Source organism: Diospyros lotus, chromosome 5, assembly GCF_014633365.1.
Source record: "Diospyros lotus cultivar Yz01 chromosome 5, ASM1463336v1, whole genome shotgun sequence".
Lineage (NCBI taxonomy): Eukaryota > Viridiplantae > Streptophyta > Magnoliopsida > Ericales > Ebenaceae > Diospyros > Diospyros lotus.
In genome coordinates, this window is record NC_068342.1 from 5764369 (window position 1) to 5785477 (window position 21109).

A 21109-nucleotide genomic window follows, 5' to 3' on the forward strand; every position below is an offset into this window, starting at 1 on the left:
CCGTTCGGGTAGTCCGGGTGGTTGGGGATATCCGGACGGGGGTGCTTACAAGTTATGAATTTGATTTGGTATTTTGAATTTTTAAAATAATTATAATATGAGTGATTATTTAGAATGATATATTTTGGCTCTTATATGATAATGATCAGTATGGGATATGGTATAAAAATTTTTGAACTATTTGGAGATTATTATGGCCTAGGTATGACTCATGTATATGGATTGTGCATGTATTACATAACTTATCAATTTTGATTCCTTAATGATGTTGGTTACGTCATTTTAAGTGGAGCTTGCATTAAAGAGAGTTTTTAGTTTAAGAGGGAGTTTATTTTTTAAGACATACATTTTTTATTTATGACAAAAAGTGGGAGATATATGTTAAATTTGATTTTGAAATAGAAATGTGTTTTGTCATCATAAAAAATGGGAGATTGATGTTTTACTCTTGTGATTGGTTTTGATGATGAAAACAACAATTGGTTTTGAATTATAAGTCAAACAAAAATCAATTTAACATACAATGAAAAAACGATTTCATGTACTTTTTCTTCATGATCAATCAAACTATATTCTTATACATGGAGATTTGCACAAATAAGTATTATGATGAAATCTCCTAACTGATTTTCAAAAATTAGTTTTAAATCGTTGGTCAAAATGAAACTAAAGTTTTTCAAAGGTGAAAAATCATTTGTCGATCAATTCTAGGAACCTGTCAACCAACAAATGTATTGTAAGCACCCCCGCTCGGATATCCCAAGCACCCGGTCTATCCGAACGGAAGTGCCTACGGAAGGGAAAAATAATGAAACACGAGACAAAGACCACCCTGGCATGCATACTCAAAAATAAGAGCAACGAAAGCAAAGCTAAACACAGGCATGCACTACGGGAACCCCGCTAACACAGCGGTCACAAGATAAAAAAAATACAAACTCCTGTGTTGACACACACGAGACACGAGGTATGACCTGGCACAGTCAGAAATAAAAGAACAGACCCTACACAACCATTAGAGTTGACAGAGATTGACGGACTGCCTGTACACCATACCGACTCGGCCGCTAGACGCTGACTCCCTTGCTCGGACCCACACTGGCATTACCTAGAATGATGGAAAGCAAAGTGAGTTGAGAGACTCAACAAGCATAAAGAAAAGAAAGGCTGTAGGCTGAGCATAACCAGAAAACTCTTCCCAAAATAAACCCCCAGGTACACACAAGTCATGAGACGCTACAATATAATAGTAGAGCATAATAAAAGCACATACCGGTCCTTGGGGCCCACACAAGACACACGGCACCCAAGTCCCATACCAACCTGCCGTTGCCCTGAAAGGCAACAAGTATCTGCAATAAACCTGCGCGCGCTGTCCCGGGCCGGTACTCCCGCCACCCGTATCCCTGCCGGTACTCCCGACAGCCGAGCCAAAGGCTCCCTCGGAACGGTACTCCCGTTCGAGAACTAAATACTACGAGTAGCCATGCAATGCACATAGAAATGCAATGGCGTAGTGAGCATCAACGTGATACAAGGCGCCCATACATCCAGGCATCAGGCCATGCTCCGCCCACATAGTAAACCACACACGATGCATATGCCCGTGCTAGATGCAACCTAACCAAACTAGAATGTCCGTGACCAAGCATAACCAAATCATGATAATCCCAACATGCAGCCCGTACCTATGTGCACATCAAACCATGTAACAAGAATAAAATAAAAACAGGCATGCTATAATCACATAACGGTAGAGCTAGTTAGCAGTGCCTGGCACCGGTTAGCAATCCGTGACTAGGAGATACCAGCTAACGACCTAAGATAGACCGTACAACAGTCGCACCGTCACCGAACAGCTAATCCTTGCCCCCATTGCACAACCGCTCTAACCAATAAACAACCAAAAATCCAGTAATAATACCCGAACTGCTAAGAACCTAGCCCCGGGTGAGTACAACATCATTCCCAAAAGAAGTGGAGGTGGTACAAACCCCCATAAGCGCTCAACAAATAAAACTTTAGAAGTCTCGGTTTTAATTTAAATTAAAACAAATGAATAATAGTTTAACAAATAAGGTTAGGTGCCGAATTAGAGTAAGGAAGGTGATAAAATACAAGAAATCACGGGGTCTTTCACGGGAATTAAAGATCAGGAAGAGAGGGTTGAGAGCTTGCCTGAAACCAGCTGCTTCTGACCTCACTCGAGCTCCCGATGTAAATTAAATCATTTCCTAACAAATAACACAATTGGGACCCAAATTAATTAATTTTAATCGTGAAAAATTTATAATTTAAACATAACATGCTTCTATTAATTTTTACCCACGTACCTGGTCACTTTCCACGCTGAAATAATTCCAAAATCCTTTATTTTTCCTTAATTTCTTCCTTTTCTTTTATTTTCTTCTCTTTCTTCACCTTCCTTCTTCCTTCTTCTTCTTCTTCTTCTTCTTCCTCCTCCTGCAACTCACTTCCTTTTCTCATTTCCTTTCCTTCTTCTTCTTCTTCCTTTCTTTTTCTTCTTCTTCCTCTTCTTCCTTTCTTCTTCTCCCTTCCTTCTTCTTCTTCCGCGCTGCCTCCCCTGCACCTGCGCGCGTTGCGGCCATGGCCGATGCTGCCCCAGCCGCTGCCTCGGCCAGCACCACCCTCGCCACCCCTAGCCGGCCACCGCGTGCCACCGCTGCCGCCGCTTGCGTCGCTCCCCCCCGCTACTGCTCTCTCGTTCGGATGCCATGGCCGAGCTTCACTCAACAGCTTCCATGGCTACCGAGCCTCTCGCTCTCCCTCGTTCTATCTCTCTCTCTCTCTCTCTCTCTCTCTCTCTCTCTCTCGGCTAAACTCTCTCCCTCACCCGATCTCCTTCTCTCCATCTCCCTCACCCGATCTCTATCTCTCACTCTCTGCTCACTTTGAAAAAAATATGGCCACTGGCCATTCCATAGCTTCCATGCACACAAGCACAGCACACACGTTTAATCAAATTAATTAATTTAATTTAAATTAATTTAGACAAATTTAATTTAAACTTTTATTATTTTTGGGATATTACATGTATGTTCTTGATAGATTGATATTTTGTCTTTAATATTGATTTAATGATGAAAATTAACTGTATTTTGATAGTGAAATTATTGTGTCAATGATTATTATCTTGGTGCTCCAAATTTCTTTTATATAATCTATTAAGCACCAAAATAAAAAATTAAATCCATCATGCAATCCAAAGTCAAAGAAAAATCTTGTGATAAATTTCTAGATGACATTTGGAATATTATGTTTTTATTTGATTAAGAAATACTTTTGAAAATAATTTTGAAGTGGAGAAAAAGTTTCAAATTAATTTTTTAACAATTGCTACAATAATTTTCAGTTGTTATACTGTTTTTCATTCGCTACAGTATTTTTTGATTGCTACAATATTTGTTATAGTGCTACAATCATTTTCAACAAATTGTAGATTTGCACTAAAACTATAAGGGCCCACTCCCGAATATTCCTACTAGCATAGAATATTCGAAAGGAGGTCATCACAGTAATAATATAGAACAAACCATATTAAAACAAACAATTCATTTCATTACTAGCAACGAAAATTAAATTAAGGTTCAATTACATTTCTAATATCTCGTGAGTCTAGGCTCGAAGGCCGTACAAAATAAATAAGAGGCTTTAGTATGAATTAACAAAATAAAACTCATTTCATTACATGTCTCTTCAAAATGCTACTAAGGATTTTCAAGTTAGGATGCGTCTCTGCACATCACTATCCCTGGGTCTTAGTCCTACTGGACTTGCCCCCAATAACAACCTTTCCTTTACCTGAAATGACAAAGAAGATCAAGTGAGCCATAAGGCTCAACAAGTTCGAGAAATAATGAACAATGAATAGGATCCAAGAATATGGTGACACCAAAAAGAGTAATCAAGGATTCAACAGTTATGTACAAGATTCATAGTTTATGAATTTATCAAATCAAATTTAAATATATCATGCCACCACGTACCACTATGCAATTGTGCATAAAATTTCAATGTTAGCATCAAATCTCGCAGGCTCGCAAGCTATCAATCAACACATGCAAAAGTGCATTATTTCAATAGAATCTTACAAATAAATATGAAGCCAACCTACCGAGTTATGGCCATCTCGTCCCGCGCCAGGTGCTCTAGGGTACCCTTTCCCTCATCGCAAAATAATAGGTGCGCAAAGAATAATAATACGAAGCATCATAACATGATTATAATCAATGTGTGCAAGAACGTGTCATGCATTCACTTCCATATATATATAAATATCACGAAATTTCATCTCACGAGTTGTCATACTTGCATATTTTCTGCTTATCTCACAACACTGGATAGTTTTCCCCTTATATCAATAATGCACACGAGACATAATAATTTATTCAATAATTGATTTAATCAATTTCTAAGAGGCTCACAAATTCGTTACAATTTATTGGAATGCGTACCAAGTATTTATATATATATATTTTATACATATAATTTGAATTATTTAAATTAGTGCATCATCCAGATATAATATATTTAGCAATATATATATGTATATAAATATTTGGATATGGATGGGGTTTATTCGAATATAGCTATTGTAATACTTGAAAAATTCTTGAGGTTATAAATGGAATTTTACATAGGGTGTAAGTGAAAATTTCAAAAGAATGAGGTATAGGGTACATTATCACAGTTTTTGGTGACTGAATTGAATGAAGGGAGCGCCCTAGAACCTAGATGTTTAAAGGAAATGATACGACGTTAACAAGAATTTCGAGGCATTATTTTTAGTGTCGAAAGAATTAGGATTTGGAACAGTTTTCGGTACCGCTTTGGTTTGGGCTGAAAAACTGAATTATCATAGGACACTTTCGGGAAGTCAACGGAACCCCAAAAAGGTCCATATTTGGTATGTAGAACAACCCTTCAGATGTTTTGGGTTGAAATGAAAGGATTTACGGTCAAATTAGTTATTTGGGCTAACGTGTAATTTTCTAATTTTATCTGATGGAGGTGTAAACGATATTTTTTGAAAATTTTCGAGAATGAAATGGAGATTATAGGTCTTATGGGTCGTAATGAAATGGTTGAAAATCTTAGGGGCTAATTAAAAAGGGCTAAAATGCAAAGGAAATTTGAAGAAGGGTTTAGGTGCAATTTTTGCAAAGTAGAATTAGCCATGGCTGACCAGCTGAAAAGTAGCCACCAAATCTGGTTTTTTCGATGATAGGACAGCAAGGTTCAGGCTTGGGGGAGGTTTTTTGTGACCTAAAGAGCTTGGAGGCCAAGTATTGGCTTTTGATTTGGCCGAGGGATGCTGGATTTTGCTTTACAAATAAGCCGTTAGTTTCAAAGATTTTGGTGCACCAAATCCGAGCGTTTTTTGAAAAATTGAGGAAATTGGATAAGAGGGTTTTGTTACCTATGAGTTGAAAATCATTTTTGAAAATTTTGAGAAATTATGGAGTTCGTTTGAGGGGTGATCGGAGCTTGGCCAGAAAATACGAAAATCATCGGAGCTGGACTATAATTGGCAGATTTGAGGCACTTTTGGTTGGTTTTTCAAGAATTCAAGAGCACCATTACGATCGTCTTGAGGATATCTTCTAGGAGGTGAAGTCGGATCGAGTATCGAAGAAAGTTGTAGGTCGTCGTCGCCGAAAAAGACAACTGGCGAAGGTAAGTAAAATAAAGAAAATAGAGAAAAAGGAAAAAAATAGGAGGTTCTGGAAAAATTTGGAAAAAAACAAAATCAAGATTTTGATTTTATGCATTTTAGTGGAGGAAATTATGGAAAAATATTTGAAGAAGTATTTATTTTGTGATTTTTAAAGAAAAAGGAATATTGAAAAAATTTTGGAAAAAATAGGAGGAGATTCTAGAAAATTCCCAGAAAATTTCATATATTATTTCAGGAATTTTGGTGGAGAAAAATTTGAAAAATTGTTTGAACAAGTATTTATTTTGTAATTTTTGAAGGAAAATAAATTATAGATAATAGAGGAAAATAGGAAAAATTAGAGAAAAATTATGTAAAATTCTGAAAAAATTAGATTATTGATTTTCCTTGAAAATTATTGGCCAGGAAGTGATTTAGCCAAGGAGTTTGAGGATTTGCACGATTTTTGAGGTTGACACTATTCTGAGACAAGTCGAATTTCTGTTCAATGTGAGTGTTTGCCCCTATGACTTGGTTTACCGTGAGTTGTTCTTGAAACTTGTTTTTGTTCCATGCAATGGTTTCGACATGTGGATGGTTAATTTCATGAGGATGGTTCATCCAAAATGTTATTTACGTGTGCATTGAAATACGTGCATTGAAATGTCATTTTATGTAATGTATCATTGCATGTTGTGGTTATGGCATTGGCATGTGTGTGGGACATGGGTAGTGTTCTGAGATACTTTTGAGTGGGAACGTAATCTCTGACGTGATTGTGGTGAGCCGGGTTCCTGCGTTGATGTTGACCCTTCTAGGCTGGGAGTGGTAACGATTGTTCCCGATATGTCAGAGAGATGCGTTGATATTTCCCCTCTTAAGTGAGATGGTGTTATGCCAATTTGTTGATGTGATTATATTGCTTTCAGAGAGATTGCTCTTTCCCTGAGGTATGTATTAAGCACTATGTGGGATTCTCTTGGGCTGGGGCATGTCGGTTTTGTTTCATAGTCTTGCACATATGATGAAAATATTTTTGAACTCTCACTTAGATAATTCATTATTTAATTTGAACTATGTCCCTGGAATATTCAAACGTTCCAGGTGAAGGCAACGGTGCTAAACGAAAAGAGGTTATCAAGATGTAGCCGTCATCTATATAAGTGATCTTTGGTGTGCGTTTTGTCTAGGTTTTTGGCATTAGTAGTTGTTGTTGATTTGTGAGTCTCTATGTATTTTGGTTTTGGAAGTTTAATAGGTCTTTGACCATGTTTTGTGATATTTTTATATATTAGTTTGATGATGTCATGGGATACGATTTTTGTATTATGAATAAAGTAAATTACGATTATGTATAATTTTGAGATTTCGATCTTGCTTCCATTGATGTAATGATAATACCTATCTTAGCTTATTCATTTTAAGTTAATATGTTGAGAAGGTAGAATTGAGATTGTCGGGATTTGATTTATGTTTGGTGTATGTTGAAAAAAAAAAAAATATCCCCGAAATCCTGGGATAACGCGCGCTTGTGAAAAAGCGGAGCATTACAGCTATATACATGTTCCTATTCGAATAAGGTAAGGGCAATTCGAATGGTTTATATTATATACACATGGGGTGATTCAGCTGGTGCATATGTTTATATATGTAGGTGATGATTCGAATGACATATACATTTATATATAGGTAATTCAAATGATGTGTATGTATATGTACATGTGGGTGATTCGGATCAGTTTAAGGCAGTGCAAATCGCGCATGTATATATGTATATATATAGGTGATTCAAGGTAGTAAATTTCATATTGTTGGCTAAGATTGATAAGGTCATTAGGACTCGATATAAAGCCAATAATGCAAGTAATATATCAAAACGAATCCTAAGATGTTTAGTTTATAGCCTAACAAACGAATCTCAATTCGGAGATGGGAACAGAAAGTTATAGGCCAAAAAATACCAAGTGGTCAGAATATACGTAAACAATAAGTTATGAATTTCTTAGTAGAAATTAATTGAGTTGTTACAGTTTCAAAACTTAACCAAATTATTCAAATAATATATCAAATCAAAGACTATGAAGTCTAGTTTCCAACACATCAAACAGATCTTAAATTGGATATCATCACAATGAGATATACCTAAAAGAATGAAGTATGGTCAGATTCGCATGGGGCATATGTATCTATATGGGTATTATTCAGATAAATCAAATGGAATTTGAATGGATTGGAGTAATTTGGGTGAATTTACAACTCTTTCAAAGGTCATTCGGATACTATAGTAGCTTTTTTGAATGGTTTCTTTGAATTTTGGTGAGAATGATTTGATTGGGGGTGTATCTATCCGAATAGGCTATTTTGAACAATTTTGATATCATTTGGTAATCTAGTCATAACTCTCTTTTCCAACCTCCGATTGAAGTGATTCAAGATGCTACAGAATGAAAAGGAAATTATCTACAACTTTCATGTTTTGAGTTTTGATAGATTCTAGCTTCATCAAGGTCAAAATTGTGCTTGAAGTTGCTACCACTGTGATTTATCCGAATATGGCTATCCTTTAAGTGTAGCATTCAAATGGATTTGGTATATATTCAGATGAGGCTATGCACATTCTTTTACCTTTTTTCAAACTCATTAGGATGAGACATACACTTATCCGAATGTTACTCACATGACTTCTCAAGACTCATTCGAATAAGATACACGTATATATATATATAACACTACTCCTTCGAAGAGCAAAGTTCATCATCCTTTCCTAGCTATATAAATGTCATTCACGAAGGAGACTTGGGATGATTCAAACCCCAAAGAGATATCAATGAGACCTCGAGAAAACAAGTAAAGAAATCCAAAGACACACAGTAGAGGGGAATCACATACATCAACAGACATATATATATATATAATCCCTTACAATGACTAAAATGAGAAAGCTAACAGGGAAACTCGCACGAGAACAAGAAATAAACAAGAGAACTTGCACTAAAAATAAGAGGGGAGTGCAAGAAGAACTTGCTTGGAGAGAAGAAATCCAAGAAGAACACCACCAGTCCTCTTTCTATTGAACTTACTCCGCCACAGTAATGAAGAAGAAAAAAAAACAACAGTAATGCAACAGCAGAAAATGAATAGTGAGGAAGAAGGATGCTGAATAAAAAGACGTAGACTAAGAAAGAGAGTAGGCATGTGAAGAAAGTTGGATGTTAGCAAGGTTACACCGGAGAGGAAAGCCTCGATGCAAACGGTGGGATAAAAAGAGGGCTACAGGTCTGCACACTGCATCCCATGACAAATTACTTGGTTGCCCTTCACTTAACAACGGTCAAACGAAGGTCCAAAGGCACTATTGACATTTGTTGTTTTCTCTTTTTCTTTTCTCATATTCTTTATTCAACCCAATTGTGGAATTACACACTTTCCCTTACCTTTTTACCGTGCATAAACATTCATTAACCCATTTTAAACATTTTACACTTTATTTTAAATTCATATTAAATTTTCATCATTATTTACAAATAGGCTCAAGCCAACCCACTAATCTATCTCAACTAAACCAAGCTCAACTAAATTAAGGCCTAATGGTTCTTCTTTCAACTTTAACTTATTTGTATCAACTTTACACTTGGGCCTAACTCAATTCCCAAAGTCCAATCCCCTTCATTCACAATTAAAATTCTAACACATCACAATGGCCTAATTCATTTGAACTTTTTCCACATTTTTAAATCACATTTGAATGGGCTCTTTAATTCTTATTTCCACTTACACTTTATTCCATAAAAAAAATATTTTCAATCTTCAATTAACTAAAGAAAAAAAAAAAATTGAGCTCAAAATAAAATTCTCGAAAACACCTAAGCCCCCTAATGGGTCATTACAGAAACTGTCAACCGATTTTTACTAATATGTTAACTAATCTTTAAAATTTTTCTGTATCTGTCGACTAAGTCATTTCATCAATCAATAGTTTCTTTTGTCTGATACATCTGACAGCTAATTTCTCCACTATTACAAGTTGTTTCTTTCACTACCAACATCAAGATTCTTGAAACGAGTCACCAAGCTCTATAAATAAAAGTCAAATGAATGCTTCAATGCAACCAAGCGGATTGATTTCAAGTTTTCAAGTGTTTATTCTTTCAAGAGCTTAATTGTTTCATTTGTTCTTCATTTTTGTTTCTAAAGGTTTTGATTATTATTTGTATTATTTTGTTCAAGTCTTGTATTTACTTTGAGAGATTTTGTAACTAAGAGTATCTATTCTTATACTCTTTCTTTTGTATTATTCTTGGTTATCCTACCAAGATTGTAATAAGGCCTACATTGATTGTAAGAGCTTATATTTTCTAACTTTTTGCTAAAGAGCCTACATTAATTGTAAGAAGTTACATTTTCTATCTTGTTGTTAGAGGGCTTACTTGTCCAAATAAAAAAGTTATAAATTTCTAAGTTCTTGTTAGAGGGGTTATTCGAAGAGATATGAGGATTATAGTGAATTAATTAAAAAATTCTTAGTGGGGAGTTAAAGAAGTAGATTAGACTTAGTTTAAATCGAACCACTATAAATTATTTGTGTCTCTCATTTTATTTTTATTTTATTTATTGTGCTAAATAATTTTTCACTTGCTTTAAAGTCATATTTTTCATCCAAAAAAAATTCAAATTCAATCAAATTTTTAAATGACTCAATTTACCTCTTCTTAAATTTTGATCCTATTACTATACAAACATAACCATTGTATCATAACTACCATCAAAATAAAAGGTTATTGTTATTATACTAATTTTCAGGTATGAACTAAACTAACAACATGGGTAAAGAATGCCTTGGCCACGTCCCACGTGGAGCAGATGGGCATGGATAAGGTTAAATTGTTAATATAAAAAGACTTGGACCGTTTTTTTAGTCAAGTCTTGCTTTCTCCTTTTTCACGTTAGAAGTATAGAATAGATTATTAGTATTTAGTGAGTACAGACAAACAAAAGTAAAAAACTTTTAGAGTGACTTGACGTGGACCTGTCGCTTAGCTGGAGACCGCATCTCCATTTGCATATTTTTCCGTTGACTCAATGATGACTCATGGCTTCCATCCCGTGACAATACAAACACAGCGCGGCCCTCAGATTTTAGGAGCCTTAATTAAAATTTTATATGAAATTTATTATATTTAAAAATATTATATATATGAATTTTTTCATAATTTTATTATAAATATTATTATAAAATATTATATATATACATAACAGTCCATTATCCTTTCAAATTTAATATATATCTTCTTTTTGCAGGCACACCTATAACTCACCGTTTCATATATAATTTATATATATATATATTTTAATATAATTAAATTTGACCTAGCCGTTAAATTTTGAAAGGGTCCTTAACTAAAAGAGGCCATAGACATTAAATCTGAAAGAGAAGCCCTTAGGCGATTGCCTAAAAAATCTATGCCCAACACGAGCCCTGCACACAAATAATGATTTTGTTCATATGTATGTGTGGACAAATACATATTTTTACTCTTATATACATTTATAGATTATATATTAAATTATTAATATAAAAAAACCTAGACCTTCAAGTCAGTTCTTACTATTTTTTTTTTATGGAATAGATTGTTAGTATTTAGTAAGTACAGATAAACAAAAGTAAAAAACTTTAAGAGTGACCTTGACCTCGACCTACCATGTATTTATTAAAGTTTTAGAAATTTTAGAAATAAGCAAATGAACAAAAGAGACATTTTAGAAATTAAAAATTAGAAATCAGGTAGAAATTTTATTTTAGGGAAGGCGGAATTTTAGTGTAGAGATTTAGTTTTAAGTTTATTATTCGTATTTGTAAATAAAATAAAAAATAAATTATTTTAAATTATTATAAAAATTAAAATGACTTAGTTTTTTAATTTAAATATAAAATCATAGATATGGGGATACCCACACATATATAACATTTGTAATTATGTGTGGGTAAGTTTATAAATAATTATCCACACATACATAACATTTATTAATATGTGTGGGCAATAAAATTTAAAAACTGCCACATCAGCTAATATGTGGATACCCACACATATATAACATTTATAATTATGTGTGAGTAAGTTTATAAATAATTACCCACGCATGCATAATATTTATTAATATGTGTGGGTAATATAATCCAAAATAAATGCCACATCAGCTAAAATTTTATCGAAAAATATCCCACCAACTTCTAAAAGTGGAGAAAAATTTTTCTGTCAAAATAACTGTGGGTATATAAATATACCCACATATAATAAATGTGGATACTGTAATGTGTCTAATTTAATCACCCACACATATTACCATTATGTGTAGGTAAATACCCACATATAATATGTGTGGGTAATTTAAGTGTGGGTAAATTTATAAATAATTCTCCACACATAAGTAACATTTATCAATATGTGTGGGCAATATAATCCAAAAAATTGACATATCAGCTAATGTGTGGATACCCACACAGATATAATATTTATAATTATGTGTGGGTAAGTTTATAAACAATTACCCACACATGCCTAACATTTATTAATATGTGTGGGTAATATAATCCAAAATAAATGTCACATCAGCTAAATTGTTTTTGAAAAATACCTTACCAACCTCTGAAAGTGGAGGAAATTTTTTTCGCCAAAATAAGTGTAGGTATATCAATTTACCCACACATAATAAATGTGAATAATATAACGAGTTTATCTAATTTAATTACCCACACATATTACTATTATGTGTGGGTAAATACCTACATATAATATGTGTGGATAATTTATGTGTGGGTAAAACTCTCAAATTCTTGTAGTGCTAATATCTCTTGCTTCCTCTGCAATCTTCTTCCCTATCTCTTCTCAAACTCTCTTACTCTCCCTCTTATTCTTCTTTTTCTTCTTTTTCTTCTTCATTTCATTTCACTTGGTTGGAGCTTCAAGTGGAGAATTGCAGATTTTGGGGTTTTCGTCATCTCTTTGGAGTTGCACCATTTAAGGCAAGTTCTCTTGCACTTTCTTTTAATGGGTTGTGCAAGTATTTCTTTCCTTTCCTTTTCCATTTCATTTCAAAAAGCTTCCATTGTAAATATTTTAATTTTTCCATGAAAATGTCTGGTTGTTTTCAATTTTGTATTTTAGTGAGTCTTTTCATAGGCGTGAAGTTGGGTCTTGTTGATGTTTCTTTGGGGTTTGTTTACTCCTTTTTTACTTTAAGGAATGGAATTTGTGGGTTAGGAAGTTAGTGGTGGTCATTTTGGGGGTGTTTCAGGTCCGTTTTGTGCTTTTTGTGTGTGTCAAGTCAACTAATCTTGGGGTTTAGTTGACTCAACAAAGGCTTATTTTCTCGGATTTTTGTGCCAGCCCTCGGCCCAATCGACTAATCAATTTGCTCTGTTGGCTAAGTTTTAGTCGACTATTCCTTCTATTGTTGCCAATACAACAATTGAAATTTATAATGCGAGAATGAGCTGGAGTCAAGTCAAAGCGAGGTGGATAGTTGGCACGAGTCTGCTAGTGGAGATGGGCGTTGGGTAGCTCCGGTCCGCGACAGTGGCCTCCCAGGCACTCAGGGTGTAACTGCGTTCACAAGAATAGGTTAGAAGGCACGTGGGGATTCCTCACCTGCATATACCCTCCGATGCTTAAGTCAGTACATGTAAGAAATCAATGCAATAAGTAAAGAAACAACACTATCATTGAGCACGAGATAGTCGCACCTTACTAGACAAGGGAGGGTCAATCACTATGCGGTTACAGGATACTGAGGATGGACTTACACGTTAGTAGCATTTGAATGGGCTTAAGAAGAATCCCCCCGATGGGTCAGTCAACCTAGGAAGCCTTCTGGGAGAAGGTGGGCCTCACGGCGGGCTGCTGAAACAGTTCTTGGCCTCTAGGGACGTCTCTAGAGCCTAAATATAAGATTTAGGGGATGTCATCACGATATGGCCTAACATGATCTAACAAGTGTAATTCGATTGCTTGGGAGAGGTATGCTTGCCATATAGCCAATGCACATGGTCTATGGGTTGCTATGTCAAGGCATACACTGTCTCATAGGACCTGCTAAGCATCATGGCTTTATGGACATAGATTGTACATTATTTATATATGGTGAAAGTGGGAACATGTGGCCACCATGTAAGGTCCTAACGTAGACTATTATAGTATATAACATTATTATATTAATATGCAGCTTCAAGAAGGAAGACCAAGGAAACTGTTTGACCGAAGAGAAAAGAAGAAACAGGGCTTGTAGATAGAAGCCTCTCGGGAAGAGGTCTCCCTAAGAGACCTCTCTGAAAGGAGGATAAATCCTCTCGGTAAGAGGTCTCTCCGAGAGACCTCACCAAGAAGGGTTTGCAGAGGAGAGACATTGCCGAGAGCCAAGAGGGAAGAACCAGGTTGTCGAGAGCCATGGTTGAGAGGGAGATACGGAGAGAAGATGATGCCGAGAGGGCGTTTGTAGAGAGACCAGGGCTTTTCTGAGAGGATGTGGCCAAGAGATAAAAAGGACTACCAAAAGGCTTGTTGCGGGGAGGAGTAGCTTACCAAGAGCTCATCGCTGAGAGGGAGATTGTCTCACCGAGAGGCCTGTAGCGACCACCGAGAGAACCACCTCCTCTTCTAAAAGCTTGTTTCTCCTTCTCGAGAGGAGCTGCTCCTCTCCGAGAGAAAACCGCCAAGATGAGGAACCCTCTCCGAGAAGGTTTAAGCCTCCCCGAGAGAGGCTGCCACCATCAGGAGACTTGCCGAGGGGGATGTTTTTTCCGCCGTAAGGGAAGGCTTGCCTTCCTGAGAGAGATTTGCTTGAGAGGGAAGGGCCTCTCCGAGAGGGTTGAGAATTATGGAAGTTGTCTCCTCTCTCCTCTCCCATTTGAGGAAGAAGAAGAAGAAACCCCTTTTATAGCCACTTTTCCCTTGGACCAAATTGCCTTCCAAACCATACTTTATTTACTCTTTTGCCATTATCTTGGCTCTTTGGTTATTTGACCGCAGTTTCTTCTTGGGAAACGTGTTCTAGCTTGGGACCACCTTTGAGATTTGTCCGCCTTAGGCTTATTAACCAAAATACCCCTAGATGGATGCTCGAGAATTCTATGGCATAATCTTCCAATAGTTGACTATTCCCTTTCTTTCAATACTGAGCATGTTGCACTCTTTTGATCATAACCTTTTATCCTAATATCGGAATTAAGATCCCCCCCCCCCTTTTTTTTGTGACCTTAACTTGATAAGGTTCAATTTCGCGCATTTTAGGCACAATTTGGTTAATATTTGACCCTATTAATCCCTTGTCAAACACAAGTCCTAGTTATTAAAATATGATGTTTAACCATTAAATGAAAGATTAATGGCCATAATTGAGGGTATTTCTACGTGAATTCGTGAGTGATAGCCCAAGTATTAGAGGGTGTATTATATTTATTGGAAAATAATTATGGGTGGTATATTAATTATGGGAATCGATATGGAATTGAATCTCAATGAATGAATATGTTACTAAAATGTTTAAATATGCATGATGTTCATGATGTGTACATTTCTATAATGAAGCATGCATTTATACTTATGTGAGACCCCATGAGCATTGCATGGCATTATTATTTGCACCCTTATTACTATTATTTTGACACGACGGTTATGTTTTCCAGATAAGAAAAAAAAATGATATCCTATGGAGCGTCTGACGTGGGTGAGGTGGCCATATAGTCCGGTAGGCAATGCTTAAGCCAATGAGTGGCAAATTGATTTATATATATATGTGTATATATATATATGTATGCATATATGCATGCGAATAAATGGCTTTGAGAGCCGAGCTGATCCATGTAGACGGAAGGTTGTGTGAGCCAATGCGATGTATGGAGATCTATGTGATTGTGCGAAATGAAATGCTGCATAAATCCATAATGTAATACCCAAGAAATTAGGATTATTGGAGAATAAGCGTTTTATTAGAAAAATAAAATTTCGGGGAAGATTGTTATCTAAATAGCCCAAAAAATTGACCAAATCAACTGCAGGGAGTACCCTGAAGCCGAGATGCCAAAGAAAATTGATGTAGCATTAATGAGCATCTTGAGAAATGATTTTTAGCATCGAGAGAATTTGAATCAGGAACGATTTTTGATACAACTAAAATGCAGTTGTGGCTGCAAAACCGAATTATCGTAGGAGACTTCCGAGAAGTCAACGGAACCTTGAGGGGGCTCATATTCGGTATGTAGGATAACCCTTTAGTGGTTTTAGGAAGAAACAAAAGGATTTATGGCCAAAACGAAGATTTGAGCCTAAGTGCAGTTTAATCAAGCTTTTGAGAGACTCAATGGAAGTTATAAAAAGTTCCGGGACTTCATGGAAAGACCAAAAAGTAAAGAAGTAAAAATGAATGGGGCAAAAGTGCAATTTCCAAAACTTGGAAGTGCCATGGCAGACCAAGCTTCTTGCCACCCTTCCCATCATCGAATTCCATGGCGGAAGACTCGAGAGAGTGGGCTGAGGGACCTTGGGGCAACAATTAGGCCGACAATCGGCATTAGCATTGACCGAAATGGCCAAATTTTAGCCAAAAGTGGCCAAAAAATTGGCCACTTTAATCAAGCTTTTGAGGGCTATTTCGGTGGGTTTTGGATGGATATATGGCAAGGGGAGACATCAGAGGACTTGGGTTGCTCGAGATCTGTCGTTTTGGGGTTCAAATTTGGTTATAAATAGAGGATACAGTGGTCGAGGGTTTTGGATTAATATGAAATTTTCTTAGTGCATGTAATCATCAATTTAAGTGTATAGGTCTAATTTTTAAGAATTTAGGAAACTAAGGTTGCGTTCTCTTTACTGTTTTCAAGTCATTTTTAGTTTTCAATTTTCTAAAATATGAAAACGCGTTCTCTTTGTTGTTTTTAAAAATGCATTTTTGAAAACAAAAAAAAATTGTAAAGAAAACTCAAAACAACAAAAAGTTGTTTTGAGTGTTTTCATCCAAAACAAACTCAAAACTTAAAACATATTTATTTATTTATTTATTCATATTTTATTATTGTAATAGGAAAAAATATTATAAAATTCATTAACTTTAAAACGTATATATTTTTTTAATAATATATTAACATTAAATATTTATAATTTACTTAATAATCAAATTTATTGAATAAAATATCATTACAAAAATATTTTCAAAATTTCAAAGAGAACGCGTTTTCTAATTTTCTATTTTGAAAAATAGTTTTTCAAAATGACAAAGAGAACGCGTTTTCAATTTTCTAAAAATAGAGTACCAAAACAGAAAACTGAAAATAAATTCAAAACTCAAAACTAAAAATTGAAAAGTAAAAAAAACGCACCCTAATGTTTTGGACTCCATTTAGTTAGTTGATGAGTTATGGGCTTTCAAATGAACCAATAAATTGTTGAGTTGGGCTGGGTCCAGTGGTAAAGGAAATTTAGGTTTTATTTTAAAAAAAAAGAAAATATAATAATAATAATAATAATAATAATAATAATAATAATAATAATAATAATAATAATAAAATAAAATCATCTAATACCTTAAATATCCTAGAAAAGGCTATCCATTAAAAGTGCAGATCTACCTATTTCTGAAAATAGGCGCAACCTGCAACTTTCTCTCTCATTTTTTCTTTCTTTTTTTTTCTCTGTGCACCTGATACTGTACCATTACAAAATGATTTGCTGCTTGATGTTGTCTCCTATTTCATTTGGCTGTCACTTTCTTTTCTTCTTCCTTGCCTTTTTCTTCTCCCATTTTCTGTTGGCAATTGGAGCTGCGAAGGAGAGTCACAACTGTTTCTCTTCCGTTAGAGTGACTTCTTCAGGCAAGCTCTTTCCCACATTCTCTTTAATGTTCATCTAATTCTTGGGCAAGCTCCTGGTTGTCTCCTAGACGTTTGCAAATATATATATATAAGTATATATATGTTTCTCTCTCTGCAAGTAATTTCTTCTTCTTCTTCCTTTTGTTATAGCATTTTTTTTTCTTTTGAAATTTCTCCTAAGCATCTTGCTATCCTTTGATGTATCGAAATGGGGTTTGATTTACTCCTAAGTTTATTTCTGGAATGGCCACTAATATTTCTTTCAAGAGTCTGATCTTCCGTGATGTAAGTAAATGTTATATATATATATATAGTTGATATGAGCATGGCCTGGTTCTATCTTGTTCTGTTCCAAGCAAAACCCACCTATATACATATGTTCATATATACGAACAGTCATTGTTGTCCCAACCAAGTGACCCACTTGTATATCTATATCTATATCTATATATATATATGTATGCGAATAACCTCCATTATTGCCCAGCCAAGTGACCCACTTGTATATATATATATATATATGCTAACAGCCCTTATATATACATATACGCACGCCCCCTTGTTCGGTTGCCCTGTTTTAATCAATCTCCTGCAAATATCCAAATATATATATATATATGAAGGATTCTTAAGGGTTTTGTTTTGGTGATTTCACAACTTTCGTATGCTTCTGGGCAGCAACTTACTTGCTTTTATTAAGTAATGTGTTGGCTATGAAGCTCCAAACGGTGTCGTTGCACTTAGCTGGTTGGAAGGCCACGTGTAGCAACCGCACACTACCATTTGGCAGCTGCTGGATGGCTGCACGTGGCAACCATCGGCTGCCTTTAGCTGGCGCCTGATCTCACCCTTTCCTTTGCCCGATCATCTCCTGCTCGTCTGCCATTTTCTAGTGGGAATAATTAATCGTGCTTGCACGAATGAATCCCAGCCTTTCATCCTCTCTTTATGATCATTCATCCGGGCCCTTCGTCATTGCTTTTAATCCCGCCCCTCGAGATGTGAGCCCATACAGGAACTTTGAGACGAGATTGACAAAAGGAAATCGTGAAAGAGAAAGAAGCAGAAAAGGCAAGAGCCTTCGTCTTTGGGGCTGGGGTTCTGGTTTGGTTTTCTCTGTTCTTCATTCCCTGTAAATCCTGTATAGCTTGATTTCATTTTATATGGTTCGATAGGGTTGCCTCTAATCTGTATTAAGTGATTATTTGGCATTTTTATTTTTCTCGAACCATTGTTTGTATCGAGGGTTTTGTAAGGGCTTATGTGGGTGTAATCTGGGCTTTCATCTCATAGTGCAGTGAGCTCTTCTCTCTCGAGCTCAACGTGGACGTAGCCTCGATTTGAGGTGAACCACGGTAAATCTCTCATGTCTCGGTTTCTATTTTTGTTTCTGTTTATTGTGTTGCGTTTATTTTTTGTGCTTCCAGTTTTGTTCTTCTTTCATCAATGTTTGAAATACAAAGAAAAACCCTAAGGTTTTCTCTTAGATTCACAACAGTGGTATTAGAGCCTTGTTAAGTTCGGCTCTTAGGGTTTCTGTAACTTCAATCTGTTAGGTTTTCATTTCTGGGATTTACTCATCTTGCGGGTGATCTAGGGTTTCTCTGAGATAGTCTATTTCAGTGGGTGTGTGCTATGTTGATTCTTTTCTGAGTCTAGAGCCACCTAAGTTACCTTCTTGCAAGGCGAAGATGAATTCTACCTGATTTGAAATCAGTATATTTGATGGAAAAGGAGATTATGGAAGCTGGAAGAAAAATATGAGAGTATTACTCTCTCATCATAAAGTGCTTATAGCACTTGAGACAGATGATCGCAAATGGTCAGCAGACTAGCTTGCGAGGATAGAGGAAATCAAAGAAGAAGCCTTCAATCTGATCTTCCTCCACCTGGGTGACAGTGTGATTCTCAAGGTAGATGGTATGTCCACTCCCTTAGAACTTTGGAATAAACTAGATGTTTTATTTTTTGTCATTACTGCACCTAATTTAGTATATCTGAAAGGCATGCTAATTAATTTTAAAATGAATGCATCAAAGACAATGGATGAGAACATAGACGAATTTACTAAGCTTGCATTATTACTTAGAGGTACTGATCAAGCATTAGGAGACTCTAGTGAAGCTATGATTCTATTAAATTCATTGCCTGATGATTATGATGTTGTTAAACATGCATTAAGATATACTGGCATAGTACCTAGTCTAGACCTTGTTATTTCAAGCATTAAGGCTAGAGAACTGGAACTAGGGACATCAAAGAAATCTGGTAACAATCTCTTTGTAAAGAGGAAGAATGAGAAAAAGCATTCTACTGGTAATAATGATCATGCTAGTGGGTTAGGGCAAAAGGGTAAGAAGAAAGATAAAAAGGGTAAGCAAAAGTGGAAATGCTATCACTGTGGGAAAGAGGGACACATTAAGAAATACTGTTATGACTACATTAAGAAACAAAAGCAAAGGGGAAATGTAAATGCTAATCCTAGTAATTCAAACTGTTTAGCTGAGATTCTTACTGTTTCAAATGCTTCTATTGATAATTAATGGATCATGGATTCAGGATGTTCTTTCCATATGTGTCCCAACATTGATTGGTTTCATAATTTTGATAAAAATGAATCTAGAATAGTATTTATGGGTAATAACCAATCATGTAGGGTTAAAGGTATAGGAAGCATATCTCTCAAATTGCATGATAACAAAACCAGAACCTTAACTGATGTAAGATATGTTCCTGGCCTAAAAAGAAATTTAATATCTCTTGGCACATTAGATGAACTAGGTTTCTCTTATAAAGCAGAAAATGGGTCAATGTATGTGTTTAAAGGAGATGATCTAATTCTAACTGGTGCTAAGAAAAATGGATTGTATGTTTTGAATGGCTGTTATTTCTCTTCTGATAATATTAGTTCTGCATGCATAGTCAAATCTGATAAGATAGAATTATGGCACCTGAGACTTGGCCATATGAGCCTAAAAGGTCTTAAGGCACTATCTAACCAAGGCTACCTTGGTTCAGTGCCAGTGGGGTCCCTCAATTTTTGTGAGCCATGTGTTCTAGGCAAGCAACACAGGCTAGGTTTCCATAAGGGAACCCACCTGGCGAAGGTATGCCTAGAATATATACATGCATATTTATGGGGGCCTTCTCAGGTCCCTACTCACGGTGGTAACAGGTATTTTCTTTCTATTATTGATGATTTCACTAGGAAGGTTTGGGTTTTTCTTCTAAAATCTAAAGACCAAACTCTAGAGAAGTTTAAAACTTGGAAGAACATAATTGAAAATCAAATAGATAGAAAGATTAAAATCTTAAGGACAGACAATGGTCTGGAATTTTGTAACAAAGAGTTTGATGAATTCTGCAATACTCAAGGAATACTTAGACATAGGACTGTGAGGTATACACCCCAACAAAATGAGGTAGCTGAGAGGATGAACTGAACTCTTCTTGAAAAGGTTAGATGCCTCTTATTCACCTCTAATATGCCAAAATCCTTTTGGGGTGAGGCCTTCTCTACTGCAGCCTATTTGGTGAATAGAAGTCCTTCCACTACCCTAAATATAAAATAC